Genomic DNA, 13,344 nt, shown 5'->3' on the forward strand with positions numbered 1-13,344 from the left:
GCCATGAGCATCACTCCACAGAATCAAAATGTAAGGGGCAAACAGCTAAGAACCAGCACCATATTGGACACTGGCCCACAGAGAGATGAATATATGCTTTAGATGAAGCCAACCATTTTTCAACTGCCTTAATTTTCCCTTCCATTTAACCTAATTTCATGTTGTGAAAGGTGCTCAGGTTTTACAAATTCCTGAAACAGTCTCTGTGTAGCTAGTTATTTGGTAAATTCCTCTTTAAGACAATTCAACCTGTTCAGGTTTGGGTTTTTTTCCCCTCTCTCTCTCTCTCTCTTTTCTTTTTAAAGACGTCTTAATTAGTCTAATCCTGACTGGTCTCTTTCCAATGTTCCTGTTGGCACAGCAGGATTTCAATTAACATTCTGCTTTAGAACTGCAAATGCCCCTGTTCAGAATTTTTTTAAAAAAAATATGCTATTTTGGATGCCATCTCTCGCCTCTTTTCTTCCTCAAAAATTGTTTAGCTTCTAAGAGGTTTCAGAGGCAGAGGTTGTCCTGCCAATTTGTGCTCTTGGAGTTTATCAAGAGACAGAGCATCATTTTTTTTTTCATTTCATCGTTATATTCTTTGCCCACTCTGACCACATCACCCATCCCAGTTGAATCACTCTTGGTTTCATGGCAACAAGTTCAAGCTTCTTATCCTCCCCTTCAAACCTCTCAGCGTTCTGCTCTTCCTTGTGGGCTTGTCTCTTAGTGAATTTCCCCTTCTCACCTCTTCTGTTCCACCCACAATGCCCTGGCCGGCTGCTCATCAGCTTTTCTCACAAACACCTCCACCCTGCCCCATACATGAGGGCCAATTGCTCTGAACTGAGCTGCAAAGCGATTATCCTCTCTTCTTTTAAATCTATCCATAAAATCCATCTCTGCTGCGATGCACATAAGAAACCAGCTAATTAGCAGTGACTACATTGAGGGGCAGATGAAATAATTGACATTTATTTCATAATACTCCAAAACCTATATCTTGTGCAAATATTTAAAACTAGACTGGATAGGCTGTCCTAAAAGGACATGTGGTCGTGTGAATAAGGCACTGGAGTGGGTCTTAACAGACCTGGGTTTTAGTCCTGGCTCTGTCAGTGACCTTGGGAAAGTCACTTCACCTCTGTTTCCCTTCCACCCTCAGTCTGTCTTGTCTAGTTAGATAGTAAACTCTTCAGAGCAGGGCTGTCTGTTGCGCTGTCTGTACAATCAATGCACAATGGTGCCCTGATTTTGGTTGGGGCATCTGGGCATCAAATAATTATATAATTGACTGTATCCCTTCCCTATCATTGGTCTCAGATTTTAAGCTCTTCAAGGCAAGGACCATGTCTTCCTATGTTTGTACAGAGCCGTAGGGCAAACCTGCTTAGGACATCTTGACACCTCTGTAATATAAATATTAAATAATAAAAAAAACAGAATTACTTGGCACCTTAAAAAAGTACAAATTTTTTTTTAGCATAGCTTTTGAGCTCACTTCTATGAAGTGAACTTTGAAGTGAACTTAAGCTCATCATCTTAAAAAAATATTTAGTCTTTAGTTTTTTTTTTTTTTTTTATTTTTTTTTTTTTTTTTTTTTTTAACACTGCTGAAACCTGTCATTAAATAATAAGTAGCCAGAGCAATATTGTTCCACCCACACTTAAACCCCAGACAAAGTAGATCACACATCCACCTGTGGAAAACAGCAAGCAGATTTCTGGCTTTACCTACAATTAACTGCCTAACCGTTAATCTTTCACTGCCGTCTGGCATTGCTTAGGCTGGCAGCCCCCTGTGGGCACCCAGAGACTACTCATTTTCACAAACATGCCCATCTTTACTTTTAACTTGTCTCTCATTCCAACGCCATTCTCTGTTGCACCTTGTCTTAATCCCAGATTGGGAGCCCTCTAGGGCAGCAACAGCATTTGCTTTGTTCTGTTGTAATGGGGCCCTAATCCCTGACTAGAGCCCCTAGGTATAAATAGTAATCATCATCTAATTGAGCATAGTACTATTCCAATCACTGGCAGGTCCCTCACGACAAGGTAATCCTAGAAGTCAACAGTACAGAAAACAAAGAGCTAAACACACAGGTTAAACACATGAATACAAAAGGGACAGTGCATAACAAGGACGGGTTAAAGCAGGGACCAGGAGTCAGTTATCCTTGGGTTCTATACCTGACTCTGTCATTGACTCCCTGTATGGCTTTGTGCAGCCCCTACAGCTCCCGTTGATTTCATTTGGAATTGTGGCTGCTTGTCACGTCTGAAAAGCAGACCTAACCGCTCTGTGCTTCAGCTAATCCATCAGTAAAATGGGCATAACTGTTTAAGAGTTTAGAGGAGAGTTGCCACCAAGCAGAGCTGCCTCAAATTGAAAGCATGGGTCCAGATGTGAAAGAGGAGGAAATAGATGAGACCTTTCAGGCATCCTCACAGTATGTAACTCAGCAAAAGGTGACCAACAAAGCAAGGGTTGTGTGAATTCAATACTGTGTATACTCTGCAGGATTTTATATTAAATGGCCCAACTTCCAAGATCCACTATGGGCTACCAGAATACATCTACAATTCTGCAAGGTAATGGGTTATGGCCCCATTAACTCTTCCACCCCACACACTTCCCAGAAATGGGACCAGATCATCTGCCCCAAGGCATGAGCTGACAGGCCTGGCTATTCACCTAATCTCACAGATCACCTAGGAGGCTGGGGTCATCCATGCAGAGACTCTGTGCCTTCAACAGCATCTCAGGAGCCCCAATGTCCCCCCACCCCTGCCTCAACTTCCTGAGAACATGGGTGTAGTTTAGACACATTACAGAAGACTGTCCAGGCTGCGGCTGCCTCAGGACCCCCTACCACAAAGGGGACTCAGCAGGAATGGTAATACAGCCTGGGTTGCAATACCTTCCCCATGTCATCTCCACAGGGCCAAAGCAGGGACAACATGCACCCCACCCATCCCTCACCCATCCAGTGTGGAGGCACCATTCCAGCCAATTCAATCCAAACTCCAGCCTCCCTCATAGATCCCAATGCTGCAGAGCACATTCCACAGGGGCCAGGAGAAGGAAGGGTTGCTGTTGAAGAGATATGGGAACCAGCTTGTCAGTGTGGGGATGGGGGAGCTAGCTGCATGCAAAACTCCCTCTGTGCATGGACCAAGTGACCACAATCAAATGTAAGGAGCACAAAAGCTTACTCGGGTGTCAAAATGACCAGCAATTTAGCATCACAGCCTGTTACTAGTGGGCTATTGAGTCTAACTACATTGGAAGTTATTTAAATTTACTCTTACTTAAGCTTTAAGAAACAATATGTGAACTGAGGTGTTTGCCCACTTTATATTAGGAGCACGCAAACCCATACATGCTTTTAAAAAAATAAATTAATGGTTCAAGCAGGTAGGGGAGGTACTTGTAGCTGGTAATGGTAAGGAAGAGACGTGTGTGGGATCTTCCTTTGAGTATAATTCTTCAGTACATTAAATGACACGAACAAAAGAGAAATTAAACATAATACTATGCCACGGTACTATGACATAAGTGTCAACTTAGAATTTCAAATACAATTATAAGAGTCTTCTAATAATTATATAGGGTGGCAAACAAGGTTCTAGGGCAAACATATGTGGCAAGAAATGACTAATGGCATTCTGCAGAAAGGCAGCCAAGGTTGACCCTCCTATGCATCATATTGTGGTCGGATCAAAAGCAGTGGAAAGGTTAAGAGTAGTTAATGTTAAACACTGACCCATCCCTTCACAATCTTTTCCATATTCATAGCAAACTATCATCCATATTCATGCAACAAGATAAGTACCTTCAACATACAGAGGTTAAAAAAAAATTGAGATTTTACTTCTTTATGACCTTATTTGGTGCAACGACACCAGCTCCCAGGGCATGGGGCAGGACATCAATTAGGGTCTCTGTAAGGCTGGGGAAGGTAGGTAAGCAGGAAACTTACAGCAGCTGCTAGATGGTATTTAGATATTATGTATGTGCATTCTGTGGCCCCAAAACTGCAGTCGGATCCACACAGGCAAGACCACAAGATTTCAGTGGGACTATTTCACTAGGAGGGTGGTGAAGCACTGAAATGGGTTACCTAGGGAGGTGATGGAATCTCCATCCTTAGAGGTTTAAGGCCCAGCTTGACAAAGCCCTGGCTGGGATGATTTAGTTGGGGTTGGTCCTGCTTTGAGCAGGTGGTTGGACTAGATGATCTCCTGAGGTCTTTTCCAACCCTAATCTTCTATGATCCTCTGCCTGGGTGCAAGAGTCTGCCAGCGATGATCCGATTGCAGGCCTATATGTATACGTAGTTGGGGTCTGAACCTGCATTCCTCATATGAAACTCACATGGAGTATCTGTGGAATCGGGGCCTAAAGTAACATAGGCCAAGATCCTACAGCAAGAACCACACAAGCAGAATCTACACTCATACCACAGTTCTCACAGCAGCACTGGGGCTATCAATTACATTTTGGCAGAAAGCCATCTACTAAAATCCTGACATATGGAATGTTGTTCCTCCTGCTCTTCCTGCACTCTGCTTTTTTTTTAACCTTCTCTTTGGGTTTGGTGATTGACTTCAGCAGGAATGGAGGGCGCTCAGAACTTCAGAGAATCCAGCCCTGCAGTTGGTATCTTCCCGTTGGTCTTTTCTCGGTGTCTTTTGCCTCCAATACTGTTTCTTGACTATTTACGAATTGTTTTAATTTTCATTTTATTTTGTTCTTTCAAAACATTTGTTCCTCATCAAATTCTCATTCTGCCCTCCCCCATCTATTTTTCGCTGTTTTATTTGGTATTAACTTGCACTCAATTTTATTCCTCCGCTAGGGGACTTTTTTTTTTTTTTTTAACTTGAAGCTGAATATGAGATGACTTTAGAGGCAGTGGACACCCTCTCACCCTTTCATGGCTGCATAAAGTGCCAAAATAATTGGCTTTCCCTGCACACTGAGTTTTTTTCCTGTTTACTAAAATAATATTGACACAAAAAAGCATGTGCTTCACTAAAAGGATAGTTTTTATATTTGCCAGCCCATCCCCACCACCCGCTTTTTTCCTTAACAATATCACCATCTTGCTTTCCATCCCTTCAAAAGTGTCACCTTCTCCAGTGCATTTCAATAGAAATTATGTCTCTATTTTTCACCCCACCCCACTCATCATTATTAGCATAACAGTTGCACAGAAGTAGGGGAGTCTAGATAGGCTTAATTAATAGCTTTCTATTATTATTAGTCACTGATTTATATCGCACTTTTGCAAGCATCAAAGCTCTTTACAGCATTATTAAATATGGACCCAATCCTTCAAGGGATTACTCACATGAGAAATCAATTTGACTCCACTGGGATTTACAGCTGGTAGGGCCAAGTTCTATATGAGCACAGGAGATCGTTTCCATACTCCCCATGAAATGCAGCCTGGCGTGCGGTGGTGGTGCCTACAAGCAACACTCCAGAACAGTTTTGGAGACAGAGAGCCAGGAGTTAATCAGTTAAGGCAATAAGGGGATTTAGTCTCTCGCTCCCTCGGGGATTCCCACAAGCCCAATCACCTGCACACAGGTAGGCAGAACACTGTGACACGTGGAGTTTAGGCTAACACTTCTCCCCCTCTGAAAAGTGCCAGCCGGGGGGACTTTAATAGCTACAAGCAGCCAGATCGTCGGCTTTGCGCATCACCTGAAAGGCAGCGGGCCTGTGACTCCCCGGCCCCGTGCGGGGACATTCAGTATTCACGTGAAGCAGGGCCCCCTGCCGACTGCCCCTGGGCCAGGCCAGCCCAGCCCAGCGCTGGCTCCGGCGATCTGAGAGGCTGCCCCTGGCCCCGCTGGGGGCTGTCACACTCCGCTTGCCAACGCTGGCACCTCGGCCAGCTCTTCCCTCCGCCTGGCAGCCCATGGACCTGCGCCGCCCACGCGAGCGGCTGGCTGCGCCCTTCCAAACAGCCCCGCAGCCCGCCAGAGGCTGCGCCGCTGCCTTCCTCGCTGGGGCAGGCCGCGGGCCGCTCCGGCAGCGGCGCGGGAAGGCAGGAAGCCGAGGCGCGATCGGCTGGCTCGATAAGGAGCAGAGCCGGCGGGCGGGCAGCGAGCGCTCCCGCGATAGCAATCAGCCAGACCGCCTCCTCCCGCTGCGGCTGCAGGCCCCGGCCGGTCTGGCGCGGCAGCCCGGGCGCGTGGGGCTCGGCACCTGGGCGGCAGCTGCTGCCGCCGCTTGCTCCGTGCCGGAGATTTCGGGCTGAGATTAGGCGAGAGGCTGCAAAGCGAGCGAGGCCGGGCTGGGGCGCGCTCGCGGCGGCTGCTCTGCACGAGGGAGAGTTTGGAAACTGCTCGCTGCAACTTGGCTGCGGTCGAGAAGCCGCGGGCTCCAGTCCCGCTCGCTCTTCGGGGCCGCTCAGGTCCCAACATCCCACCCCTCCCCACAGCGCGCTGATCTGTGGGGACAGGCCTGGGCCTCCCGAGCTTCCTACTCCACCCCACAGCGCTCTGACCTGTGGAGGGAGGCCTGGGGCTCCCCAGCTCCCTACTCCACCCTACAGCGAGCTGATCTAGGGGGGCAGGCCTGAGGCTCCCCGGCTCCCTACTCCCTACTCCACCCCACAGCGAGCTGATCTATGGGGGCAGGCCTGGGGCTCCCCAGCTCCCTACTCCACCCCACAGCGAGCTGATCTATGGGGGGGGGCACAGGGCTCCCCATCCCACAGCGTGCTTATCTACAGGGATGCAGCTCTGAGGCTCCACGCCCCCAAACAAAAGGCAGGGAAGAAGCTTCCCGATACACATCCCTCTGGCTGTAGCAGCTGATAGTGGCCTAGTACCTGCCCATCCCCATGCCTTCTTGCTGCCCACAATGACTGGCAGGATTTGAGCTCCCCCAGGTGATTTGCTGCAGAAGACAAACTCCTGGAAATTGCAGAATCGGGCCCGAGTGTTTTAAAAGCTCTTGCTCCTGCTAAAGTCAATGGGGGTTATTTGCAGTTGTTCATGTGGGTGTAGGGTGGCCTCTGACCCCTCCACCCCCCTTCTTTATCCTTTGAAAATGTTAAAATCAAACTGTTCCTACCAGCCCTGTTTGGTATGAAGAACTTTAAAAATCCCCCTCTAGAAGCATTATCAGGAGCAGGCTCTACCCTGGGCTTGTGTCCCAGGCGAGGGCACTAACCATGCCCCATGAGTTTTCTCCCCAGTGGACAAAAGCCTGGAGAGACAGCCAATGGAATCAATGCAAAGCTCCCACTTACTTTAGTGGTTGAGACAGCAGGCCCCAAAAGGCAAGCCTGGTATGTGGAATCAGGTAATAATACAGATGATCATGCTCGTCCCTTCTGGCCTTAAAGTCTATGAGTCTGTGGCCATTTACCAAACCTAATTGCCTGAAGCCTGGCTCCTCAGTGCCACCAGCCATCCTCCACTGCTGCTGACATTCAGTGAGGCTGTCAGGCACGCCAGGTGAGTTAAAGGTGTTCAACACATGCCACAGTGAAACCTACAGGTTGTACTATCCAGATTAAAACATTTCATTAAAACACGTCAGCCCTTGTTGGGAATATGTTACTAGACTGTAGGGTGCTCTTTAATTCCTGCTTTGCGTGGCTACAGTAATAATGTACTGTTTTAATCACAGGCGCTGCACTCTGTACATCAGGGTAAGAAAATGGAATTTTCTCTTGAAGCAGAAACTTTTTTTGCTTTCACATACTCTTCATACAAATATTAATATAGCTACAATTTTACAACTTCTATTTCTAGCTAAGGTATTTAAATGCCTATCTCCCTATTACAGTAGTATCTGAGCAGGGAGTTAAACCCAAGTTTCCTGAGTCTCAGGCTAATCACCTGACCATTCTTCATCCCCCATGCAGTATTCATAGATTTTTAAGGCCAGAAGCAGCCTTCAGACCTTTAGCTCATCTAGTCTGACCGTTTCTGCTCAATTTCAAACTAAGGACCTTTTCTGTGTGAGGCAAACCTGATAACTAGTACACTACAGCAATTGGCGTGATTATTAATAGGACAAAAAAAAAAAGCATTCCTAAGCTCTGACATTCACATTGTATGTGACTTTCCATGCATGCTTTCTGTTCCAAAATACTTTTATTAATAAAATACAGAAAGTTAAGACATCACACTGTATGCAGTACACTTTCTAAATTAAGATTTTACTTTATACATTTTTGGGGGGTTGTATAGAAAATATTCAGGAAGTTTTATAAATATGCAAGTTAATTTTTCCTTCATATGAGAAATGATTTCTGTCACTAACTGCTAAAAAAGATGATACAGACTGTCCAGGACATTCTGATCCAATAAACATACAGAACAGAATAAAATCTCTGAAATTATCATTAGAGCTAGCAAATTATTACTATCATTTTATATTTTACAGTAGTGGTCCCCAACCTTTTTCGTCTGGCTGGCGCTGGACGACGAGCCACCGAGGACCGTGACCAGCAGACAAGCATCTGCCGAAATGCCGCCGAGACGTGGCAACATCAAGCGGCAATGCCGCCGAAAATCAGTGGCATTTTGGCAGCGACACCTCTTGATGTTGCTGCTTTTCAGTGGCATTTCGGCGGATGCTAGTCCGCGGGCCAGTACGCAGGCACAGATAGATGCCCCGGCAGGCACCGTGGCACCTGCGGGCACCATGGCACCGTTGGGGACCACTGTTTTACAAGTTAGTTGCTTTTTGCACCAGGCAAAAATAAACATTGCCAAAAAAGTTGATCTCTAATTTGATATTATCCTAGTTACTTTAATTTTCCAATTTTACTGTATGCTTACCATTTAACTTGAATGAAAGCAAGTGGGTAGGATGTTGTAGAATTAGCCTATGATACTGCCACTAAAAGAAATCCATTTAGAAAGACACACATGATATTTACAATCTATTGACAGTTCTTTAGCAAACACACATTTGACATGTTATTCAGCATTGTCTTTGGACAGCAAAAGTAAATTCAGACCAGTGGTAAAGCTATAGTATAGTGAGGATAGACCATGCAGCAAGGTAATTTAAAGTTCTGACTGTCTATCTTAGTGACCTAGTTTAAAATTTAGTATAGATCATTATAATTGAAACATGCTTAGTACGCTTAATCTGAACTTTACCCCAGGAGAGGATCTGGCCCATTACGATTCTGCACAAGCGAAGGCCTTTTTTCTGGAAAGATCAAATACTGGAACAAGGAGGGTGTTACAAGTCAGGACTGAGATGCATTGTTTGTGCAATTCAAACACTTTCACAGCACTTGCCCACACTCTGGAAATCTAATCGCCTGATTATATATCTGGATAACTTCCCACAAGTGCTAATAGTAATCTGTAACAGGGAGTTTAGAGGGCCAGGCAGCCTAGTGGTTGGAACATTTGACTTCCAGCCCCTTGCTTCTCTGGTCAAGGTGCCTCAGTCTTTAGTGGGGTAGGCAGACCCGGGCCCTCCCACTCCGCTGGGTCCCAGCACAGGCTCTGCATGAGTCAACCCCTGATTAAGGGACCACCTAGCAGGGAGTCTACATCCACTCCCCTGGCCTACTTCCTACTGCTGTCCCTTTAGTTTGGGAAATGGCCCCTATAATCCAAGTCTCCATGGTGGCTTCGTCTCTACTAGTGCTTCCTCATGGACCGTGGGCAGACCCGGGTTCCTCTGGGTGGAACAGCCATAAGTTTGGTAGGGCCGAAACCCCACAAGATCACTGTGCTTTGGTCACCCAGTTGTCTCTTAGGTCAGGGCCTCCTAAATCTTTTCCACAGTCTCCTTTGGCCAGGGAGATGGTATTTATTTCTGGGCGGCTGCCTCAGCTGGCAGGTTAGTGGCCCTTCCCCTCAGGTAGGGAGGCACCTAACTCCTACCTCTTCACCTACCTCAGCCCCAAACTGAACCAGGTTCTCTCTTTTTCTCCCCCCTCCAGGCCTGGCACTGGTGGTAGGTGTAAGCGGGAGGGGCTAGCTGAGGCCAAAGGCTTTCTCTAACGCCTTCCATGCCGATGGGTGGTTTCTGCGCATCATCACAGACTTACATGCATATAAAGAGGACAGGAGATCCTTAAGTGTAGTTCTAGGCACTAGAATCAATCTTTCCACCTTTTGTAATACAGTTCACCAGTTAAAAGTCATTCACCAAATATTTTACTGTTTAGATATATTAAATGATGTATCTTTTTCTGGAGCATTCCATTGATCTTCTCTGATCTACCAGAGAGTCCTATGCAGAAGTAAGCAAGCATATTTTGTGTTTTATTGGCAAGTGACTAGGAAAAAGACATTTCAGCATATATAGCATGGAAAGCCTACATAAATTTACTGGATGTGCTAGCAGTACAACAATGGTTTAGTAGAATATGTGTGATTGCCCTGGATTATTAGTTCTCCAATGTATTTATCCCACTGTTTATCTCACAGCAACTGTTTATTTTTTGTATCAGTTTCTCAGCATATCTGTGGTGAATTCATAGTGGCTATGAATGATTCAAGGGAGCAGTTACCTAAGCAATCACTGTAGATTCTTTGATTATATGAATTACGTAGCCCTATACCCCAGAAAAACAAGCATTTGAGGTTCCATTGAGGCCAGTAACACACAGGCTGGCCAGATCTCCCCCTTCCATTATCAGAGGCAACCAGAGCTAGCTTTAGGATTCTGAAGGGCTCCCATGAAGCTATGGTTGGGTGATAAGGGGTAGGCTATTCTCTTACAGTCTCGGCCCTCAGAAATTTCATCTACCCTCTTCCTCCCTTAGCAAATCCCCATGTTTTGTTCAAGGTACCAGAATCAAACCCTATTATCTATCCTTTCCCCTCTATTTCCTCTCTCTTCTCCCCGTGGTCAGAGGATAATCTTTCTCCTTCCCCCACCAACCTACATGGTCTGAGAGAAGAAGGCTTAGCTGCTGACCCTTTTCTCATAGTAGGCCACTAGAGAGTATATTAATGAATATAGACCCTGACCTTGCAAAGGACGGGTATCTCAACTTCTACTGAGTTCACCAGGAGCTGAGGGTGCTCAGGAACCCATCAGCATCTTGCAGAATCTGTCCCTCGGACAACAGACAACACAGTCTTGCAAAGTGAGTAGAGAACTTTCAACTATGAGTTCTGCGAGGCCTGACTGTTGGCACTAGAGGCAGTTCATGCTCTGATTTCCCTTCCCCTGTTTGACTCTGTAAGTTTGTGGGCCTGTGAATCACAAAGCCCATCTACCTAAATCTGCCGCATGTGTGTCTCCATCCTCTTTCCATGTGATCAATAGAATGTAATCAATATTTGAGGGTCAAACCCTTTTTGCCTATGGCTAGGCTGTTTTCAACCTTGCATTTTAATAATGCTAACAAAAACTGTGTTCTCTAAGGAGATAAGGAAAAAAAAGTCAGCTGATTAGTGTCTCTCTTTTAGGTCTTAGGGTAATGGCTGCTTTTACCTTTCTAGTTTGATCCAGCACATTTACAAAGCTTTAAATCTGTCAGTATAGCATTAACTTCTATCATATGCATATCAATAGGAATAATAATCACATCAGTGAGTTTGGGTGTTAAAAGTGGGGATGTTTTCCTTAAGTGCTAGTACACATTTGGCTTGGGAGTAGCACAAATATTGCAAATGATTTTTCATTTAAGATTTATTTCCTAATTTAACAGCAGCATTTTGAGGGAAATCTGATTATTAGTACCCAAAGGTGCCCTACTTTGTCATCAAGCTGATGTTTCCAAGGAACACATTTGTAAAACACAATGTCTAACTTATGTAGCCTGCATTAAGAAGAATGTTGATTAAGTAGAATCGGCATGCAAGAAAATATTTAGCAGATGTTCTCCTACTGCAAAATCATAAATATATGGAAAAATAATCACAGATATTTTATGCCAATTAGCAAATCTTTTTTTTTATTAAACCATGTTGAACATTACAGAATCATCTTAATATTATTAAATCTCAGATAAAATGAAGGAGGGAGGGGATAGTTAAGAGTGAGATATTTCCACCCAATATGTTAGAAAGATTCTGTTAACAGCCAACCTGAATTGGTTCAGAGGGCTTCCTATTTTGTGTGATTTTAGCATTTTGCCTCTCTTTATTCTATACCATTACATTTTAAAAAGCTGTTCTCCTTCAATTTAAATGGCACAAAGGATGGGAATACTGCTGCATAACTACACATTATTTGCAGCTTCTGCATTGCCAACATAAAACAGTTGCAAATCAAGGATATATTTTGAAATATCCTAAATCAGTTTTTGCAAATCAGCAGTCTTGGTAACAGTTTTCAAAGAATAAAAGATACAGCCGTGGGAATTCATATTTATGACTGAAGGTAAGTACAAATTAAATGTATCTGTTTCACTTATGCTACCACGTATTATCACTCAATGGTCCAAAATATTACCAATTTATCTGAATTAACTTTTTATTAGGAATTGGGTGTATAGCCATGCAGGTTTCAAGCATCTAGATAATAATCATCAGTAGGGGAAATACTCCCTGGTGATGATTAAAGAAATGCTGCTACCTTCTCAAAGGCTCAATTCAGTACCCTTATGGAAGCCATATACATGCCAAGAAAACTGTCCGGGAACACATGAAAGGAGCTGACTGTTTTTGTGGACTGCTATGTGCAAGCCTTTGCTGTATCCTCTGCTCGTATCTCAACATTTTTTGCCTTGCACACACCACCTACACACCTAACACTTCAATGACAATTCTTTGCCCCTCTCCCACCCCCAAACACAATGGAAAGTTAATTGAATGTTTTATGCTTTGATAATATCAAAGAAATGAAAAGAACGTAGGTTTCAACCATATTTCAATAATAAGTGCATTAATTTTTACCTTTTAACTGACACTTGTACTAATTTCCTTAAATGCTCTTTTTTACTCTTTTTTGATCTGTCTGGCTTTGTCGGGTCTGATGATGAGGGCTTACTTCAAATGCAAAAAGATTAGCTCTCTTTCCTTTAATAGCACAATTATAGCTTGTGTGATGTCTAAATCAAGAAAGATATTGGGGACAGATTTTTAAAGTCGCCTCAATTTATTACAAAAATGGCAGTAATCATTTTAATATCAAAATTACTCTTATTTCCTAGTGGCATTTAGGAAGCACACACAGAAGCACGCCCACACACAAAAGATTAGTAGCCATTTACTTCTAGTTTGACTTAGGCAATTGTTTTAAATAATACAATGAAATCAAAAGTCTTTGTGTTATATTTTCACCTTGATCCTAGATTACATGCAAGACTGGTAGAATATTGAGGCATCAAGGGAAACAACGCCAGAATCTCACCCAAGATCTAGCTCTACATTTCTAGATATGCCAGAATCTACATGTTA

The 13,344-nt window shown here is 44.3% G+C and overlaps 1 long non-coding RNA gene across 2 annotated transcripts in view; it reads right to left on the reverse strand.

The window, feature by feature from the left end:
• Positions 1–5,877, reverse strand: part of LOC120404946 — a 108,787-nt gene extending 102,910 nt beyond the window's left edge. For both annotated transcript variants that reach the window (XR_005598274.1, XR_005598275.1), the window contains exon 1: positions 5,343–5,877. This is a non-coding gene — a long non-coding RNA (uncharacterized LOC120404946). The remainder of the gene's footprint in view (positions 1–5,342) is intronic.
• Between the last annotated feature and the right edge of the window lie 7,467 nt (positions 5,878–13,344).

Source organism: Mauremys reevesii, linkage group 4 (assembly GCF_016161935.1).
Source record: "Mauremys reevesii isolate NIE-2019 linkage group 4, ASM1616193v1, whole genome shotgun sequence".
Taxonomy (NCBI): domain Eukaryota; kingdom Metazoa; phylum Chordata; order Testudines; family Geoemydidae; genus Mauremys; species Mauremys reevesii.